Genomic DNA, 22,724 nt, shown 5'->3' on the forward strand with positions numbered 1-22,724 from the left:
TTGTCACTTTCTGCTGCATATTTCACTACGTCCAGCTTGTAATCTGCAGTACATGATTTCCTTCTCAGTTTTTATAATTTACCGCCAACGTTGAAATTATCCATTTTAATAGCTACGGCAGTAGCATATAGCAATTAGCATCCCATGACCCACAATGCACATCTGCCATGACCCTCCCCCGCCAAATTCTTATTGATTGACGGGTGTGTGACGATTGCTGACATTTTCTTTGTCTCTTCCGCGAGTGACATACAAAATATGATTTGATATTTTACGGCAGGGGTCACCAACCCGGTACCCGCAGGCACCAGGTAGCCTGTAAGGACCAGATGAGTCGCCCGCTGGCCTGTTCTAAAAATAGCTCAAATAGCAGCACTTACCAGTGAGCTGCCTCTATTTTTTTTTTTATTTTTTTTTTTTTATTAGCAAGCTGGTCTCACTTTGATATTTTTAATTCTAAGAGAGACAAAACTCAAATAGAATTTGACAATCCAAGAAAATATTTTAAAGACTTGGTCTTCACTTGTTTAAATAAATTGATTTATTTTTTTTTACTCTGCTTCTTATAACTTTCAGAAAGACAATTTTAGAGAAAAAATACAACCTTAAAAATGATTTTATGATTTTTAAACACATACCTTTTTATCTTTTAAATTCCTTCCTCTTCTTTACTGACAATTTAAATCAATGTTCAAGTAAAATTTTTTTATTTATGGTAGAAACTTATAAATAAATGCTTATTTAATTCTTCATTTTAGCTTCTGTTTTTTCGACTAAAAATATTTGTGAAATATTTCTTCAAACTTATGATTTAAATCCAAAAAGGTTACTCTGGCAAATCTAGAACATCTGTAAAATCAAATTTATATCTTATTTCAAGGTCTTTTGAATTTCTTTTAACATTTTTGTCCTGGAAAATCTAGAAGAAATAATGATTTGTCTTTGTTAGAACTATAGCTTGGTCCAATTTGTTATATATTCTGACAAAGTGCAGATTGGATTTTAACCTATTTAAAACATCCATCCATCCATTTTCTACCACTTATTCCCTTTGGGGTTGCGGGGGGCGCTGGCGCCTATCTCGGCTACAATCAGGCGGAAGGCGATGTACACCCAGGACAAGTCGCCACCTCATCGCAGGGCCAACACAGATAGACAGACAACATTCACACACTAGGGACCTCAGTAGAAGCATTTAAGTCTCACCTTAAAACTCATCTGTATACTCTAGCCTTTAAATAGACCTCCTTTTTAGACCAGTTGATCTGCCGCTTCTTTTCTTTCTCCTATGTCCCCCCCTCCCTTGTGGAGGGGGTCCGGTCCGATGACCATGGATGAAGTACTGGCTGTCCAGAGTCGAGACCCAGGATGGACCGCTCGCCTGTATCGGTTGGGGACGTCTCTACGCTGCTGATCCGCTTGAGATGGTTTCCTGTGGACGGGACTCTCGCTGCTGTCTTGGATCCGCTTTGAACTGAACTCTCGCGGCTGTGTTGGATCCACTATGGATTGAACTTTCACAGTATCATGTTAGACCCGCTCGACATCCATTGCTTTCGGTCCCCTAGAGGGGGGGGGGGGGGGGGGTTGCCCACATCTGAGGTCCTCTCCAAGGTTTCTCATAGTCAGCATTGTCACTGGCGTCCCACTGGATGTGAATTCTCCCTGCCCACTGGGTGTGAGTTTTCCTTGCCCTTTTGTGGGTTCTTCCGATGATGTTGTAGTCGTAATGATTTGTGCAGTCCTTTGAGACATTTGTGATTTGGGGCTATATAAATAAACATTGTTTGATTGATTGATTGATTTAGTGTTGCCAATCAACCTATCCCCAGGTGCATGTCGTTGGAGGAAGCCGGAGTACCCGGAGGGAACCCACGCATTCACGGGGAGAACATGCAAACTCCACACAGAAAGATCCCGAGCCCGGGATTGAACCCTGACTACTCAGGACCTTCGTATTGTGAGGCAGACGCACTAACCCCTCTGCCACCGTGAAGCCTATTTAAAACATGTCATCAAAAATATATTTTTTATTGTGAGAAATCATTAAGATGATCAGTGTTTCCACAAAGATAAATATGAATAATTATTAATAACATATTTAAAGGTAAATTGAGCAAATTATTTAAATAAATAAATAAATAAATGGGTTGTACTTGTATAGCGCTTTTCTACCTTCAAGGTACTCAAAGCGCTTTGACACTACTTCCACATTTACCCATTCACACACACATTCACACACTGATGGAGGGAGCTGCCATGCAAGGCCCTAACCAAGAACCATCAGGAGCAAGGGTGAAGTGTCTTGCTCAGGACACAACGGACGTGACAAGGTTGAAACTAAGTGGGATTTGAACCAGTGTGTATTTAAGTGTGTATCAAAATGGTAGCTCTTCACATTAATCAGTACCTAAGAAGTAGCTCTTGGTTTCAAAAAGGTTGGTGACCCCTGTTTTACGGTAATGTGTTAATAATTTCACACATAAGTCTCTCTAGAGTATATGTCGCACCCCCGGCCAAACTATGAAAAAAACTGCGACTTATAATCTGAAAAATACGGTACTTTAACAAAACCAGTTCTTTGAGAAGGTCCTCAACTGCACACCAAAAAGCCGACGCCCTCAGCAAAGCCCTACGTCACGAAGACCTGGCGGGACAGACGGGTTCCTTACTTAAGGTGTCGGTGGAGGGGTTAATAGACAAGACCACCCTTCCCCCCGTCCTAACCCCGTACATATTTCACAAACCCCCTTGGAAGGCCTCTTCCTCCACCCTCTCTCCGGCCAACACTCCTGACTGCTCGCAAACTTTGGAGAGGGGCTTAAAGACTGAACACGTGTTGGAGAACATCGTTGTGAAGTCAACCTTTGAAGCACTTCAATGGCTTTTGTGCGGAGAGAGAGAAAGTGCAACTCACGCGGGTAAAAAAAAAAATGGAGATCAGATAAGTAATAGTCATAGGTCATACTAGTTTTACCTCTGCAAACATGCCTCCATCTTGTCAACAATATTAGTGGTGGTAGTCAATGACCATGGCTTTTATATTACAGCATCAATTTATATACCCCGATCTGCTCCAAGTACAACTATAACTAAACACACAACCTGCCCACTCAACTATGTGGACATTACAAAACATGACAATTTAAAATGGCACCCATGTAAATGAATAACAAAGCATGATGGGTAATAAGAAACAAGTAAATGCTTTTTTTGGTGCAATTTTCTCTGTGTGAACATCTGTTGATCCCAACTACTTGTGCAATGTGAACTAATATGCAACAATGTAGCTCTGCACTGAGCTTGAAGCACTTCAACCACTGTAGGGACTTTATTCCTGATGTGTCCTGAGGTCATGCAGCAACCTACAGTTTTATTTTGTATTTTTAATTTTATTGTTATTATTATTATTATTGAACTGTTTTTGTCAGATGTTAGTGCTGTATAACTTTTATGTACCAGTACTAGGGGTTGTCTCGATACCCGTACCAAAATGTATTTTGATACCTTTCTAAATAAAGGGGACCACAAAAAAGTCATTATTGTCTTTATTTGAACAAAAAAAAATTAGGGGAAGTAAAACATGTTTATTATTGTAATGTAGTCTTTAAATAAAATAGTGAACATACTAGACAACTTGTCTTTTAGTAGTAAGTAAACAAACAAAGACTCCTAATTAGTATGCAGTAATATGTATCTACCTATTATTTTGTACATTATGGACAAACTGTTAAAATTGATTAATAATAAACGTGTTCATTTCCTGTTAATATCTGCTTATTTTCCCTTTTAACATGTTATCTACATGTCTGTAAAAATGTAATAATCACTTATTCTTCTCTTCTTTGGCGCAGTGGGGAGAGTGGCCGTGCGCAACCCGAGCGTCCCTGGTTCAATTCCCACCTAGTACCAACCTCGTCACGCCCGTTGTGTCCTGAGCAAGACACTTCACCCTTGCTCCTGATGGGTGCTGGTTGGCGCCTTGCATGGCAGCTCCCTCCATCAGTGTGTGAATGTGTGTGTGAATGGGTAAATGTGGAAGTAGTGTCAAAGCGCTTTGAGTACCTTGAAGGTAGAAAAGCGCTATACAAGTACAACCCATTTATATTAGTTTCGGATGATACCACAAAATATAGGTATCGATCTGATACCAAGTAGTTACAGGATTATACATTGGTCATATTCAAAGTCCTCATGTGTCCAGGGACGTATTTACTGACTTTAAACATAATATGAACGAATATTGTGACGATGAAAAATATCAATGTAATCATAGTAGTATATGCTAGATGCGCTTTTGTGCTTGGTATCATTACAGTGGATGTCAGGTATAGATCCACACATGGCGTTGGTTTACATTTACGGTGAGGTATTGTATCCTCTTACGGCGTGTAGTGAAGCATGTTTAGCTGTTCCTCGTCCTCCAGTGATAATGATACTTGTAAGAAACTTCCATTATTTGTCGCCACGGAGGCCAGGGTCAGTGATTTAGAAGTAGCTAAAACACTGCGGATGGACATTAGACGCTAGCTAGCTAGTAGCCTCGTCTTAAAGCACCCCTTCCTGAGGGTGTTTCAGTGTTTTAACTTTCTTTACTTCTTACACCAAAATGTGTCCATTCTCCCTTTTCTGTCTACACGCTGTGTCTGCTTGTAAGTACTCAGTGTGTGTGCGCTGCCTAACATGCTCTTCTGCTCGTACAACCAGCAATGTCATAACAAAATATGGCGAACCGGTACTTTTCAAACAGTATAGTACCCTTTTTGATTAATTAGTAACGCAATACTATACTAGCACCGGTATACCGTACAACCCTAATGGGTACATGTTTTTTTTTTTTTTTAATGGACCATGTTGTATATCATCAACCTGCCAGGGACTACAGATGGATTTCAGCCTTTGGCTACAATCTGGCACATTTTCATGTTCATTAATGTGCCGTGTCCTATGTAACAAGTAAGGATATCAAACTGATACTCTCAACTCCACACTTAGTCATGTTTGGCACATTTTAGTTGCTTGACTGATTGCAAAACTTTAAAAGGAGGTCGTCACAGAAGTAAGAAAGGTTGGAGTGCAACTTTCACATTAAATGTTTTATTGTTTACACTCCATATTGTCGTTTCGGCAACAACAGCACCAACACCGTGGGTACTCCATGGACTCCGCCCACCTCATGCTAACAAGACAAGATGACTTCTGTTAATGCATTTCATATCAACCATTAAAAAGCATGTGAAATCAAGCACTTTCACAGAAGAGCGACGGCAGCCTGACTTGAAGCCCCGAGAACGAGCACCTGCCCATGCCGAAGGCCGTTGGGTATGGGGCACAAAGCTATATGACCACACCCACCAGCTGGACTTAATTAACCTTTTCCAGGCGCCTGCTTGTTTTTACTTCTGTGGAATGAAAATTGGCGCGGGATTAAAAATTGCACCGCTGTTATAAAGTGTGGACACCTGCACAACACGCCGTTTTCCCCCAAGACAAACGGTTAGCCTTGAGTGCCAAAAACTCCCTATTTGAAATCATGTGCATCCGTTTGAATTTAGGGAACAGGGAAATGTAATTGAATGACCATGTGATACATCCATCCATCCATTTTCTACCGCTTATTCCCTTCTGGGGTCGCGGGGGGCGCTGGCGCCTATCTCAGCTACAATCGGGCGGAAGGCGGGGTACACCCTGGACAAGTCGCCACCTCATCGCAGGGCCAACACAGATAGACAGACAACATTCACACACTAGGGCCCATTTAGTGTTGCCAATCAACCTATCCCCAGGTGCATGTCTTTGGAGGTGGGAGGAAGCCAGAGTATCCGGAGGGAACCCACGCAGTCACGGGGAGAACATGCAAACTCCACACAGAAAGATCCCGAGCCTGGATTTGAACCCAGGACTGCAGGACCTTCGTATTGTGAGGCAGACGCACTAACCCCTCTGCCACCGTGAAGCCCCCATGTGATACAATAGTTACACTAAATAATGCTTTATTTAGCTCGGTTGGTAGAGTGGCCGTGCCAGCAACTTGAGGGTTGCAGGTTCGATTCCCGCTTCCACCATCCTAGTCACTGCCGTTGTGTCCTTGGGCAAGACACTTTACCCACCTGCTCCCAGTGCCACCCACACTGGATTAAATGTAACTTAGATATTGGGTTTCACTATGTAAAGCGCTTTGAGTCACTCGAGAAAAGCGCTATATAAAAATAATTCACTTCACTAACTATTTTGTCATTTATCATATAGAGTGTTTTTCAACCACTGTGCGCCGCAAGATACAGTATGGTGTGCCGTGGGAGATGATCCAGTTTCACCTATTTGGGTTAAAAATATTTTTTGCATACCAGAAATTATAGTCTGCAAATGATGTGTTGTTGTTGAGTTATACGTTATACTCTTCCATATCAGTAGGTGGCAGCCAGTAGCTATGCTTTATAGACGTGGGAAACAGCGAGAGGCAGTGTGCAGGTAAAAAGGTGTCTAGTGCTTAAACCAAAAATAAAAAAAGGTGAGTGCCCCTAAGAAAAGGCATTGAAGCTTAGGGAAGGCTATGCGAAACGAAACTAAAACTGAACCGGCTAACAAAGTAAACAAAAACAGAATACTTGACAACAGCAAAGACAAAGTACATCCGAATTTTTTTTGTAGTCTTTGTTATTGTTTACAAACTCAGGAAATAAGTACCTGTACACAGGAGGATTTAAGGGGCAATAACCATAAGGAGAGTCAAACCTCGGATTCAGGAGGAACAGTGTGGTTTTCGTCCTGGTCGTAAAACTGTGGACCAGCTCTATACTCTCCGCAGGGTTCCTGAGGGTGCATGGGAGTTTGCCCAACCAGTCTACATGTGCTTTGTGGACTTGGAGAAGGCATTCGACCGTGTCCCTCGGGAAGTCCTGTGGGGAGTGCTCAGAGAGTATGGGGTATCGGACTGTCTTATTGTGGCGGTCCGCTCCCTGTATGATCAGTGTCAGAGCTTGGTCCGCATTGCCGGCAGTAAGTCGAACACATTTCCAGTGAGGGTTGGACTCCACCAAGGCTGTCCTTTGTCACCGATTCTGTTCATAACTTTTATGGACAGAATTTCTAGGCGCAGTCAAGGCGTTGAGGGGTTCCGGTTTGGTGACCGCAGGATTAGGTCCCTGTTTTTTGCAGATGATGTGGTCCTGATGGCTTCATCTGACCGGGATCTTCAGCTCTCACTGGATCGGTTTGCAGCCGAGTGTGAAGCGGCCGGAATGAGAATCAGCACCTCCAAGTCCGAGTCCATGGTTCTCGCCCGGAAAAGGGTGGAATGCCATCTCCGGGTTGGGGAGGAGACACTTCCCCAAGTGGAGGCGTTCAAGTACCTAGGAGTCTTGTTCACGACTGAGGGAAGAGTGGATCGTGAGATCGACAGGCGGATCGGTGCGGCGTCTTCAGTAATGCGGACGTTGTACCGATCCGTTGTGGTGAAGAAGGAGCTGAGCCGGAAGGCAAAGCTCTCAATTTACCGGTCGATCTACGTTCTCATCCTCACCTATGGTCATGAGCTTTGGGGCATGACCGAAAGGATAAGATCACGGGTACAAGCGGCCCAAATGAGTTTCCTCCGCCGTGTGGCGGGTCTCTCCCTTAGAGATAGGGTGAGAAGCTCTGCCATCCGGGAGGAACTCAAAGTAAAGCCGCTGCTCCTCCACATGGAGAGGAGCCAGATGAGGTGGTTCGGGCATCTGGTCAGGATGCCACCCGAACGCCTCCCTAGGGAGGTCTTTAGGGCACGTCCAACCGGTAGGAGGCCACGGGGAAGACCCAGGACACGTTGGGAAGACTATGTCTCCCGGCTGGCCTGGGAACGCCTCGGGATACCCCGGGAAGAGCTAGACAAAGTGGCTGGGGAAAGGGAAGTCTGGGTTTCCCTGCTTAGGTTGTTGCCCCCGCGACCCGACCTCGGATAAGCGGAAGAAGATGGATGGATGGATGGATAACCATAAGGATTCAAATCAGAGCCAATAGTAGGAAATGGGGTTGTACAGTATAACGGTACTACTACGGTACCGCGATACTAATTAATCCTATTTGGTGCTATACCGTCTCTAAAAGGTACTGGGGGGCCTCCATGACGGCGCATCGTCGTCACGTCATGATATTGCTGGTTTTACGAGCAGAGGAGCATGTTGGGCAGCGCACACACGCGCACACACACACACACACACACACACAGTATTTACAAGCAGACACAGAAAAGGGAGAATAGACGCATTTTGGTGTAAAAAGTAAAGATAAAGGTGAAGTTATAACACTGAAACACCCACAGGAAGAGGTGCTTTAAGACATGGCGAGCTATCTAGCAGCAAACGTCCATCCGCAGTGTTTTAGCTACTTCAAAATCACTAATCCTGGCCTCCTTGGTGACAAATTAGGTAAGTTACTTACAAGTTGCATTATCACTGCAGGACGAGGAATAGCCAAACATGCTTCACTACGGACCTTATGAGGATACAATAGCTCACCAGCGTCACAATAAAAAACAAACGCCATGGGTGGATCTACACCTAACATCCACTGCAATGATACCAAGTACAGGCGTGTATCTAGTCGATACTAATATAATTACATCAATATTTTGTAGCATTATAGAATGTTTTATGTTTTTTTTTATTTCATATTATGTTTAAAAACTCAGGAAATACGTCCCTGGACACATGAGGACTTTGAATATGACAAATGTATGATCCTGTAATTACTTGGTATTGAATCGTGTGGTATCAGCCAAAACTAATGTAAAGTATCAAAGAAGAGAAGAATAAGTGATTATTACATTTTAGCAGAAGTGTAGATAGGACATGTTAACAGAAAATAAGCAGATATTAACAGTAAATAAACGAGTAGATTTATAATCCAGACGAAATAATAGGTGTACAAATGACAAGATAAGTTACTGCATACGTCAGCAAACTAATTAAGAGTCTTTGATTGTTTACTTACTACTAAAAGACAAGGTGTCTAGCACCCAATTCCCACCCAATTAATGAGTGTAAAATATTCAAATTTTTTGAGATAGGATTTTTGAGTTTTCTTAAGCTGTATGCCATAATTCAAATACAAATATTAAATGTTTATTATATTTTGCTCCAGTTTGGTCCATATTTTCTATAGGTCATACAAAATACGAATAACTTTTAATACCGACCGATACTAAACACTAATATCGTGATAGTTTTCAGCCATATCACCCATACAAGAGATATGATGCTCGCTGTTCGCCCTCGCACATACACTTTTAATAACACACTTGCTCTTCCAGAGAATAAGAAGACAATCTTCCCATCCTAGCAACTTTGTCAACGTATTAAGCGTGACTTGTGGCGACAAATCATGCAAAGACGGACGTACAAACCCTGTTTCCATATGAGTTGGGAAATTGTGTTAGATGTAAATATAAACGGAATACAATTATTTGCAAATCCTTTTCAACCCATATTCAGTTGAATGCACTACAAAGACAAGATATTTGATGTTCAAACTCAAACTTTATTTCTTTTTTGCAAATAATAATTAACTTAGAATTCCATGGCTGCAACACATGCCAAAGTAGTTGGGAAAGGGCATGTTCACCACTGTGTTACATCACGCTTCATAATACGCCACACATTTTCGATGGGAGACAGGTCTGGACTGCAGGCGGGCCAGGAAAGTACCCGCACTTTTTTTTTACGAAGCCACGTTATTGTAACACGTGCTGAATGTGGCTTGGCATTGTCTGGCTGAAATAAGCAGGGGCGTCTATGAAAAAGACGGCAGCCTATGTTGTTCCAAAACCTGTATGTACCTTTCAGCATTAATGGTGTCTTCACAGATGTGTAAGTTACCCATGCCCTGGGCACTAATGCACCCCCATACCATCACAGATGCTGGCTTTTGAACTTTGCACCGATAACAGTCTGGATGGTTTGCTTCCCCTTTTCTTTCGGATGACATTATGTCGAATATTTCCCCAAAAAAATTGAAATGTGGACTCGTCAGACCACAGAACACTTTTCCACTTTGCATCAGTCCATCTTAGATGATCTCGGGCCCAGAGAAGCCAGCGGCGTTTCTGGATGTTGTTAATAAACGGCTTTCGCTTTGCATAGTAGAGCTTTAACTTGCAGATGTAGCGACAAACTGCATTTAGTGACAGTGGTTTTCTGAAGTGTTCATGAGCCCATGTGGTGATATCCTTTAGAGATTGATGTCGGTTGTTGATACAGTGCCGCTGAGGGATCGAAGCTCATGGTCCTTCAATGTTGGTTTCCGGCCATGCCGCTTCCATGGAGGGACTTCTCCAGATTCTCTGAACCTTTTGATGATATTATGGACCATAGATGTTGAAATCCCTAAATTTCTTGCAATTGCACTTTGAGAAAGGTTGTTCTCAAACTGTTTGACTATTTGCTCACACAGTTGTGGACAAAGGGGTGTACCTCGCCCCATCCTTTCTTGTGAAAGACTGAGCATTTTTTGGGAAGCTGCTTTTACACCCAATCATGACACCCACCTGTTCCCAATTAGCCTGCACACCTGTGGGATGTTCCAAATAAGTGTTTGATGAGCATTCCTCAACTTTATCAGTGTTTATTGCCACCTTTCCCAACTTCTTTGTCACCTGTTGCTGGCATCAAATTGTAAAGTTAATGATTATTTGCACAAAAAACATTTTTATGAGTTTGAACATCAAATATGTTGTCTTTGTAGCATATTCAACTGAATATGGGTTGAAAAGGATTTGCAAATCATTGTATTCCGTTTATATTTACATCTAACACAATTTCCCAACTCTTATGGAAACGGGGTTTGTATTTTAACTACATTTTTGCAAATGTGCCACGGCCAATTATGTAACATTTGACAATGACGTTACTGTGACCACACCCAACACGCCCTCTGGCACAAATAGAATTGTCCTGTGGGAAACACTGGTCATGCAGGTGTAAGAAGAAGTGCACTCACCAGCTAAATGGTCAGTTACCAGATAATCCGTCCTGTAAAGTTGCAAGTTCCCGTCAGCCTGCCAGCTTTTGCCTTCAGAGAAAAAACAAAATTAAAATCAATAACAAGTTCAAAACAAAGTGAAAATAGACTTGAGTGTTCCATGTACTTGTGGCAGCACACAACCACACACCTAAAAGTCTTAAGTGCTGTATTGTTTTCAGAAAAAAAATAAGTTGTGAATGATGCCATTATGATGACAGAATTTCTAGGTGCAGTCAAGGCGTTGACGGGTTCCGGTTTGGTGACCGCAGGATTAGGTCTCTGCTTTTTGCAGATGATGTGGTCCTGATGGCTTCATCTGACCGGGATCTTCAGCTCTCGCTGGATCGGTTCGCAGCAGAGTGTGAAGCGACCGGAATGAGAATCAGTACCTCCAAGTCCGAGTCCATGGTTCTCGCCCGGAAAAGGGTGGAATGCCATCTCCGGGTTGGGGAGGAGACCCAGCCCCAAGTGGAGGAGTTCAAGTACCTAGGAGTCTTGTTCACGAGTGGGGGAAGAGTGGATCGTGAGATCGACAGGCGGATCGGTGCGGCGTCTTCAGTAATGCGGACGTTGTACCGATCCGTTGTGGTGAAGAAGGAGCTGAGCCGGAAGGCAAAGCTCTCAATTTACCGGTCGATCTACGTTCCCATCCTCACCTATGGTCATGAGCTTTGGGTCATGACCGAAAGGATAAGATCACGGGTACAAGCGGCCCAAATGAGTTTGGAGCTCTCCCTTAGAGATAGGGTGAGAAGCTCTGCCATCCGGGAGGAACTCAAAGTAAAGCCGCTGCTCCTCCACATCAAGAGGAGCCAGATGAGGTGGTTCGGGCATCTGGTCAGGATGCCACCCGAACGCCTCCCTAGGGAGGTGTTTAGGGCACGTCCAACCGGTAGGAGGCCACGGGGAAGACCCAGGACACGTTGGGAAGACTATGTCTCCCGGCTGGCCTGGGAACGCCTCGGGATCCCCCGGGAAGAGCTAGACGAAGTGGCTGGGGAGAGGGAAGTCTGGGCTTCCCTGCTTAGGCTGCTGCCCCCGCGACCCTACCTCGGATAAGCGGAAGATGATGGATGGATGGATGGATAATGCCATTAAAAAAATCTGCAAAATATTGTCGGTTCCAAGAATAAAAGTTGTGATATTATGTTTGAGAGAAGACATTATGAGATGAATACAATCTAGACCAGTGTTTTTCAACCTTTTTTGAGCCAAAGCACATTTTTGGCGTTGAAAAAAATGTGAAGGCACACCAGCAGCAGAAATCATTAAAAAACAAACTCAATTGACAATAAAAAGTCGTTGTCACAATTGTTGGATATGCCTTAAAATCATAACCAGGCGTGCATTACCATAGCTCTTGTCTCAAAGTAGGTGTACTGTCACCACCTGACACATCACACCCTGACTTTTAAAGGCCTACTGAAAGCCACTACTACCCACCACACAGTCTGATAGTTTATATTTTATCCATCCATCCATTTTCTACCACTTATTCCCTTTCGGGGTCGCGGGGGGCGCTGGCGCCTATCTCAGCTACAATCTGGCGGAAGGCAGGGTACACCCTGGAAAAGTCGCCACCTCATCGCAGGGCCAACAGATAGACAGACAACATTCACACTCACATTCACATTCACACACTAGGGACTATTTAGTGTTGCCAATCAACCTATCCCCAGGTGCATGTCTTTGGAAGTGGGAGGGGCCTATCTCCAGGTGCATGTCTTTGGAAGTGGGAGGAAGCCGGAGTACCCGGAGGGAACCCACGCATTCACGGGGAGAACATGCAAACTCCACACAGGAAGATCCCGAGCCTGGATTTGAATCCAGTACTGCAGGAACTTCGTATTGTGAGGCAGACGCACTAACCCCTCTGCCACCGTGAAGCCCAGTTTATATTTTAATGATGAAATATTAATATTGCAACACATGCCAATACGGCCTTTTTAGTTTACTAAATTACAATTTTAAATTTCCTGGGAGTTTCGTCTTGAAAACGTTGTGTAATGATGACGTGTACGCAAGACGTCACGGGCTGTTAGGAATACGAGCGCTGCACACACACACACACACAGCTAAAAGTAGTCTGCTTTAACGGCATAATTACACAGTATTTTGGAGATCTTTGTTGCTGAATCTTTTGCAATTTGTTCAATTAATATTGGAGAAGTCACAGTAGAAAGATGGAGTTGGGAAGCTTCAGCCTTTAGCCACACAAACACACGGTGATTCCTTGTTTAAAATTCCTGGAGGTGAAACTTTCCTATGGATCAGAGCGCGGTCAAGCCAACATGGATCCCGACCAAATGTCAACCAGCAGGTTTCGGTGAAAAATTGTGGTTAAAAAGTCAGTTCTTACCGGATATCAGCCTTCCGACTATCAGGTACTATTTAACTCACTAAAACACTAGCAACACAATAGAAAGATAAGGGATTTCCCATAATTATCCTACTAAATGTCTGTAAAAGCATCGGAATCCGGCCCAATGCAATCGCGTTTTTTTTTTTTTTTTTAAACTTATTTTTATATATATTTTTTTCTAATCCGTTGCTATCAATATCCTCAAACACGAATCTTTCATCCTCGCTCAAATTAATGGGGAAATTGTCGTTTTCTCGGTCCGAATCGCACTTTTTGTTGGAGGCTCCCATTAAAAATAACGTGAATATGTGAGGAGCCCCCACACGTGTGACGTCATCGTCTGCGACTTCCTTTAGAGGAAGGGCATTTCTCTTAATACCGAAAGTTGCGAACATTATCGTGGATGTTCTCTACTAAATCCTTTCAGCGAAAATATGGCAATATCACAAAATGATCAAGTATGACACATAGAATGGACCTGCTATCCCCGTTTAAATAGAAAATGTAATTTCAGTAGACCTTTAACTGTTTTCCTGTGTGTAGTGTTTTAGTTCTTGTCCTGCGCTCCTATTTTGGTGGCTTTTTCTCTTTTTTGGATATTTTCCTGTAGCAGTTTCATGTCTTCCTTTGAACAATATTCCCCGCATCTACTTTGTTTGAGCAATCAAGAATATTCCAGTTGTATTTATCCTTCTGTGCAGGGATATTGTTGATTGTCATGTCATGTTTGGATGTACTTTGTCTTTGCACCACAGTAAGTCTTTGCTGTCGTCCAGCATTCTGTTTTTGTTTACTTTGTAGCCAGATCAGTTTTAGTTTGGTTATGCGTAGCCTTCCTTAAGCTTCAATGCCTTTTCTTAGGGGCACTCACCTTTTGTTTATTTTTGGTTTAAGCATTAGACACCTTTTTACCTGCATGCTGCCTACCGCTGTTTCCGACATCTACAAAACAATTAACTAATGGCTGCCACCTACTGATATGGAAGAGTATTACACGGTTACCCTGCCGACCTCTAGACAGCAACGACACATCATTTGCAAACTATAATTACTGGTTTGCAAAAAAATATTTTAAACCAAAATAAGTGAAATTTGATCATCTCCCACGGCACACCAGACTGTATCTCACAGCACACTAATGTGCCGCGGCACAGTGGTTGAAAAACACTGATCAAGCAGACGTGTAAAAAGGTAGTGCAATCCTATAATAGTCGTTAAACATATAATGGGAATAATTTCATTTGTTTAAACAAGTCTCAATGGTACAAAACAAAAGTCGTAATAATACGAGCGCGACAAAAAAAAAAAAGTGTAATGTTCAGTAATATCAGAAGTACGACAATAAAACGTGTTATGTTCAGAGACTAGCGTAAGAATTACGCTAGAATACATGGATGTATATTGACAACTTTTAACAAAACGTTTGCAAAACGTGTCATCTTCTATGAACTATTGCAGGTTTTATCTACGAGTGTAAAAACAAACACTTAGCTAACCGTAATAACCAGAGAGGCAAATATTGCATCATCATATCAGCGGCACAATGGTGCAACATGGATGTACATTGCCAGTTTAACAAAATGTGTCGTCTTCGATAAACTTTTGCAGGTTTTATCGACGACTGTAAAAAAACAACACTTCACTAACTCCTACTACCAGATAAGTAAACATTACATCATCATATTGACGGCACAACGGTGCAACATGGATGTACATTGCCAGTTTTCAACAAAACGTGTCGTCTTCTAAAGACTTTTGCAGGTTTTATCAACGAGTGTAGATAAACAAACACTTTTCCAACCGTTATTACCAGTTCAGAAAGTGTTACATCATCATATCGGTGGCACAATGGTGCAACATGGATGTACATTGCCAATTTTTAACAAAATGTTTGCAAAACATGTCGTCTACTATAAACTTTTGCAGGGTTTATCGACGGGTGTAAAAATAAAAAATAAAAAACAGTTAGCCAACTGTTATTACCAGTTAAGCAAACATTACATCATCATATCAGCGGCACAATGATGCAACATGGATGTACATTGCCAATTTTCAACAAAACGTGTCATCTTCTATAGACTTTAGCAGGTTTTATTGACGAGTGTAAAAAAACAAACACTTTGCTAACTGTTATTACCAGGTAAGCAGATATTACATCATCATATATCTGCGGCACAATGGTGCAACATGGATGTACATTGCCAATTTTCAACAAAACGTCTCGTCTTCTATAAACTTTTGCAGGTTGTATCTATGAGTGTAAAAAAAAAACAGTTAACTGTTATTACCAGTTCAGGAAGTATTAGCTCACCGCAAAAACCTGGTGAGCAAATATTACATCATATCGGCAGCACAATGGTGCAACATGGATGTATAATGACAACTTTTAAGAAAACGTTTGCAAAACATGTCATCTTCTATAAATGTTTACAAGTTTTATCAGCGAATGTAAAGAAACAAACACTTAGTTAACTGTTATTACCAGGTAAGCAAACATTGCATCATCATATATCTGTGGCACAATGATGCAACATGGATGTACATTGCCAATTTTCAACAAAACGTGTCGTCTTCTATAAATGTTTGCAGGTTTTATTGACGAGTGGAAAAAAGCAAACAGTTAACTGTTATTACCAGGTAAGCAAATATTACATAATCACATCGGCGGCACAATGGTGCAACATGGATGTACATTGCCAATTTTCAACAAAACGTGTCGTCTTCTATAAACTTTTGCAGGTTTTATCTACGAGTGTAAAAAAACAAACACTTTGCTAATTGTTATTACCAGTTCAGGAAGTATTACATCATCATATATCTGTGGCACAATGGTGCAACATGGATGTACATTGCCAAATTTCAACAAAACGTGTCGTCTTCTATAAATGTTTGCAGGTTTTATTGACGAGTGGAAAAAAGCAAACAGTTAACTGTTATTACCAGGTAAGCAAATATTACATAATCACATCGGCGGCACAATGGTGCAACATGGATGTACGTTGCCAATTTTCAACAAAACGTCTCGTCTTCTATAAACTTTTGCATGTTGTATCTATGAGTGTAAAAAAAAACAGTTAACTGTTATTACCAGTTCAGGAAGTATTACATCATCATATATCTGCGGCACAATGGTGCAACATGGATGTACATTGCCAATTTTCAACAAAACGTGTAGTCTTCTATAAACTTTTGCAGGTTTTATCTACGAGTGTAAAAAAACAAACACTTTGCTAATTGTTATTACCAGTTCAGGAAGTATTACATCATCATATATCTGTGGCACAATGGTGCAACATGGATGTACATTGCCAATTTTCAACAAAACGTGTCGTCTTCTATAAATGTTTGCAGGTTTAATCAACGAGTGTAAAAAAAACAAATACTTAGTTAACTGTTATTACCAGGATGGATGTACATTGCCAATTTTCAACAAAACGTCTCGTCTTCTATAAACTTTTGCAGGTTGTATCTATGAGTGTAAAAAAAAAACAGTTAACTGTTATTACCAGTTCAGGAAGTATTACATCATCATATATCTGCGGCACAATGGTGCAACATGGATGTATAATGACAACTTTTAAGAAAACGTTTGCAAAACATGTCATCTTCTATAAATGTTTACAAGTTTTATCAGCGAATGTAAAGAAACAAACACTTAGTTAACTGTTATTACCAGGTAAGCAAATATTACATAATCACATCGGCGGCACAATGGTGCAACATGGATGTACATTGCCAATTTTCAACAAAACGTCTCATCTTCTATAGACTTTTGCATGTTTTATCTACGAGTGTAAAAAAACAAACACTTTGCTAATTGTTATTACCAGTTCAGGAAGTATTACATCATCATATATCTGCGGCACAATGGTGCAACATGGATGTACATTGCCAATTTTCAACAAAACGCCTCGTCTCCTATAAACTTTTGCAGGTTGTATCTATGAGTGTAAAAAAAAAACAGTTAACTGTTTTTACCAGTTCAGGAAGTATTACATCATCATATATCTGCGGCACAATGGTGCAACATGGATGCACATTGCCAATTTTGAACAAAACGTCTCGTCTTCTATAGACTTTTGCAGGTTTTATCTACGAGTGTAAAATAACAAACACTTTGCTAATTGTTATTACCAGTTCAGGAAGTATTACATCATCATATATCTGTGGCACAATGGTGCAACATGGATGTACATTGCCAATTTTCAACAAAACGTGTCATCTTCTATAAACTTTTGCAGGTTGTATCTATGAGTGTAAAAAAAAACAGTTTACGGTTATTACCAGTTCAGGAAGTATTACATCATCATATATCTGTGGCACAATGGTGCAACATGGATGTACATTGCCAATTTTCAACAAAACGTGTCATCTTCTATAAACTTTTGCAGGTTGTATCTATGAGTGTAAAAAAAAACAATTTACGGTTATTACCAGTTCAGGAAGTATTACATCATCATATATCTTTGGCACAATGGTGCAACATGGATGCACATTGCCAATTTTCAACAAAACGTCTCATCTTCTATAGACTTTTGCATGTTTTATCTACGAGTGTAAAAAAACAAACACTTTGCTAATTGTTATTACCAGTTCAGGAAGTATTACATCATCATATATCTGCGGCACAATGGTGCAACATGGATGTACATTGCCAATTTTCAACAAAACGCCTCGTCTCCTATAAACTTTTGCAGGTTGTATCTATGAGTGTAAAAAAAAAACAGTTAACTGTTTTTACCAGTTCAGGAAGTATTACATCATCATATATCTGCGGCACAATGGTGCAACATGGATGCACATTGCCAATTTTGAACAAAACGTCTCGTCTTCTATAGACTTTTGCAGGTTTTATCTACGAGTGTAAAATAACAAACACTTTGCTAATTGTTATTACCAGTTCAGGAAGTATTACATCATCATATATCTGTGGCACAATGGTGCAACATGGATGTACATTGCCAATTTTCAACAAAACGTGTCATCTTCTATAAACTTTTGCAGGTTGTATCTATGAGTGTAAAAAAAAACAGTTTACGGTTATTACCAGTTCAGGAAGTATTACATCATCATATATCTGTGGCACAATGGTGCAACATGGATGTACATTGCCAATTTTCAACAAAACGTGTCATCTTCTATAAACTTTTGCAGGTTGTATCTATGAGTGTAAAAAAAAACAGTTTACGGTTATTACCAGTTCAGGAAGTATTACATCATCATATATCTTTGGCACAATGGTGCAACATGGATGCACAGCAGTACACATGAGAACTATCAGGGTTTCAGTCTTGCGATTAAAAAATGAAATACCTCGGTGCCAACTTGGTTTGTGGAGGATCTGCTAGTCCACCTGGCATTAATCTCACAACTCACTAGGAAGATGAGTAGAACAGATCTTAATCCCGGATTAGGGATTAAAGTAGCCGGCTAAAAAGTGACACCTCAGTTAGCTCGCTGCCGTCGAGCTGGACTCCTTAAGACTTCTTGGCACCAAACCGCAAAAGACGGTTAACGGAGGTGTGTTGTCAACAACAACAACAACAACAACAAATAACCTCGCCATCAATGGCGAGAAGAAAAAAAAACGAGTGTTTACGTTGAAGGATCACGGATAAGTAACGGCGGTTAGCGAAGTTGCAGCAAACTTGGTCCCGAGGAGTGACACGTAGCCGCCGTGCTAACCTAGCCGCTATGCTAACGTAGCCTCCGTGCTAACGTTGCGACACAACTTTAATGCACAGCACATGACACAACGTGGCGTCACCGGCAACGTTAACTCATGGCCCTTTTTCTATTTATTCACACATTGTTGGCTATTTTTGGATGTTTTTTTTTTGCAGGGCGGGGGGGGCGCTTAGACGCGGGTATTGTTGAAAAAGTCCCAAGTTAAGTTAGCATTAGCTGGCTAGCCGCGTTAGCTGGGCTCGGCTAGCCGGCTATAAAGTCCACGTAGGCACACACACACACACACACACACACACACACACACACACACACACACACACACACACACACACACACACACACACACACACTCGAGTCAGGCCAGAACCCACGTCAAGGAGCAAGGCGACACAAGTGTCAGGCCGCCCAGGCGTGGGTTCTAGCCGGCGTGACGGCGCTGACAGGACGGTAAAAAAAAAAAAAAAAAAAAAGGTGTAGCGTGACTTACTTGTGTTTTATGTTCTCGTCTGCCCAGAAGGTGCAGGAGCAGAGATGAGAATTCCACTGGCGAGAAGGTGGGAGTGGGAGTGACGCATATATAGCAGCGACGCCCTCCAATCCTGGCCGGCGACGTCACGTCAGAGTCCGGTTACACGCCAGTCATCCTTCCAGCACACACCTCCGGGCCTGGCGGACAGGGCCGCCCATGCCTGATTTGGGGCCCTGGTCCCCGGTCCCCCCCACTCAAAAATAATTTATCATGATAATAGTATTAAGGGTTTATACACATTTGTAAATGACTCTTTGACTACTGTAACGTATTATTTTCGGGTCTCCCAATGTCTAGCATTAAAAGATTACAGTTGGTACAAAATGCGGCTGCTAGACTTTTGACAAGAACAAGAAAGTTTGATCATATTACGCCTGTACTGTATATACCTTTATATACATATATACATACATATATACCTATACTGTATATACCTTTATATACATATATACATACATATATACCTGTACTGTATATACCTTTATATACATATATACATACATATATACCTGTACTGTATATACCTTTATATACATATATACATACATATATACCTATACTGGCTCACCTGCACTGGCTTCCTGTGCACTTAAGATGTGACTTTAAGGTTTTACTACTTACGTATAAAATACTACACGGTCTAGCTCCAGCCTATCTTGCCGATTGTATTGTACCGTATGTCCCGGCAAGAAATCTGCGTTCAAAAGACTCCGGCTTATTAGTGATTCCTAGAGCCCAAAAACAGTCTGCGGGCTATAGAGCGTTTTCCGTTCGGGCTCCAGTACTCTGGAATGCCCTCCCGGTAACAGTTCGAGATGCTACCTCAGTAGAAGCATTTAAGTCTCATCTTAAAACTCATCTGTATACTCTAGCCTTTAAATAGACCTCCTTTTTAGACCAGTTGATCTGCCGCTTCTTTTCTTTTCTTTCTCCTATGTCCCCCCCTCCCTTGTGGAGGGGGTCCGGTCCGATGACCATGGATGAAGTACTGACTGTCCAGAGTCGAGACCCAGGATGGACCGCTCATCGGGACCCAGGATGGACCGCTCGCCTGTATCGGTTGGGGACATCTCTACGCTGCTGATCCGCTTGAGATGGTTTCCTGTGGACGGGACTCTCACTGCTGTCTTGGAGCCACTATGGATTGAACTTTCACAGTATCATGTTAGACCCGCTCGACATCCATTGCTTTCGGTCCCCTAGAGGGGGGGGGTTGCCCACATCTGAGGTCCTCTCCAAGGTTTCTCATAGTCAGCATTGTCGCTGGCGTCCCACTGAATGTGAATTCTCCCTGCCCACTGGGTGTGAGTTTTCCTTGCCCTTTTGTGGGTTCTTCCGAGGATGTTGTAGTCGTAATGATTTGTGCAGTCCTTTGAGACATTTGTGATTTGGGGCTATATAAATAAACATTGATTGATTGATTGATCACTCGCTATCTCGCTTTTCTATGCATTCTAAAGAGTAAATAAAGGCTAGTATTGGAACCATACTTGCCAACCTTGACATCTCAGAATAAGATTGATATTATATATATATACATATCAATCAATCAATCAATGTTTACTTATATAGCCCTAAATCACTAGTGTCTCAAAGGGCTGCACAAACCACCACGACATCCTCGGTAGGCCCACATAAGGGCAAGGAAAACTCACACCCAGTGGGACATCGGTGACAATGATGACTATGAGAACCTTGGAGAGGAGGAAAGCAATGGATGTCAAGCGGGTCCAACATGATACTGTGAAAGTTCAATCCACAATGGATCCAACACAGTCGCGAGAGTCCAGTCCAAAGCGGATCCAACACAGCAGCGAGAGTCCCGTTCACAGCGGAGCCAGCAGGAAACCATCCCAGGCGGAGGCGGATCAGCAGCGTAGAAATGTCCCCAACCGATACACAGGCAAGCAGTACATGGCCACCGGATCTATATATATATATATATCTATATATATATATATGTAGGTGTGGGAAAAAATCACAAGACTACTTCATCTCTACAGAACTGTTTCATGAGGGGTTCCCTCAATCATCAGGAGATTTTGATGGAAGCATTCACATACAATGGTTTATATAGGGCACAGAGTGGGTGGGTACAGGCAGGCGTAGGGTGTGGTGATTGGCTCATGTGTTACCTAGGAGGTGTTTCCGTCTGTGGCGGCATGTTGAAATGATTTCACTGCGCTTGTTGAGGGATGATAGATCTGGATGATATATAATAAACAGTTTCTCTTTTAAGCATAGGTTGCATCTTTTATTACCACTGTTGTAAGGTGTGCTGGATGCAAGAATTTGCCATGTTATTGAATATTCAACATTATTGTCTTTGAGGTTCAAAATGTGTTTGCTGAGTTCTGTAGAATTCCGCAAAGTCTGGTTTCTAAAGGAGGCGTTGTGATTATTCCATCTTGTTTTGAACGCTCCTTCAGTTAATTGCGCTCTACCACGGTATCGAGCACTATTCTCTGGATAATCCAATCAAGATATATATATATATATATATATATATATATATATATATATATATATATATATGTGTGTGTGTGTAACCGGTGGTCTTTTCCTCTGCGTTGTATGTTTTTTATGTAAGGCGACCGACACCATGGGTTTCTCCACTGCACTTTACTGATAACACAGAATACAATCGTCATCAAAACTCTGTGCCATCGTCGAGCCCCTCTGTGAAGACTCTTCTTCGGCATGGTAATGCCGGCGTTGTTTTCCCAAGGATGCGTCGAAGCGATGAACACAACAAGGTAAGTTAAAGGGTATTTATTTAATAACAAAAGGCTATGAACAAAAACACTGGTGTAAAGAGAAAAGGTAAACAAAAGACGCTAGCGTGAAAGCTAGGATAAAACACGAGGAAAACTAAAACTTGGTACGAGGACACAAAAGAGTAAACATAAACATTCAGCATGAAAGCTGGAAAATAAAGTGACTTAGCATGAGAGCTGTGATGACTCTTCTTCGGCATGGTAATGCCGCCGTTGTTTTGCCAAGGATGCGTCGAAGCGATGAACACAACAAGGTAAGTTAAAGGGTATTTATTTAATAACAAAAGGCTATGAACAAAAACACTGGTGTAAAGAGAAAAGGTAAACAAAAGACGCTAGCGTGAAAGCTAGGATAAAACACAAGGAAAAC

General features: G+C 41.8%; 1 protein-coding gene across 2 annotated transcripts in view; it reads right to left on the reverse strand.

Moving 5' to 3' along the window:
- LOC133543701 (vigilin-like) overlaps positions 1-19,679 on the reverse strand; it is a 74,939-nt gene extending 55,260 nt beyond the window's left edge. The window contains exons 1-2 of one of the 2 annotated variants that reach the window (XM_061888417.1): positions 19,536-19,679; positions 10,975-11,046 (exon numbers count right to left, since the gene is read on the reverse strand). The gene's annotated coding sequence lies outside the window, so the exon portion shown is untranslated. The remainder of the gene's footprint in view (positions 1-10,974; positions 11,047-19,535) is intronic. The other variant, XM_061888415.1, reaches the window with a different exon arrangement.
- Positions 19,680-22,724: the final 3,045 nt, after the last annotated feature.

Source organism: Nerophis ophidion, linkage group LG26 (genome assembly GCF_033978795.1).
Source record: "Nerophis ophidion isolate RoL-2023_Sa linkage group LG26, RoL_Noph_v1.0, whole genome shotgun sequence".
NCBI classification, from domain to species: Eukaryota; Metazoa; Chordata; class Actinopteri; order Syngnathiformes; family Syngnathidae; genus Nerophis; species Nerophis ophidion.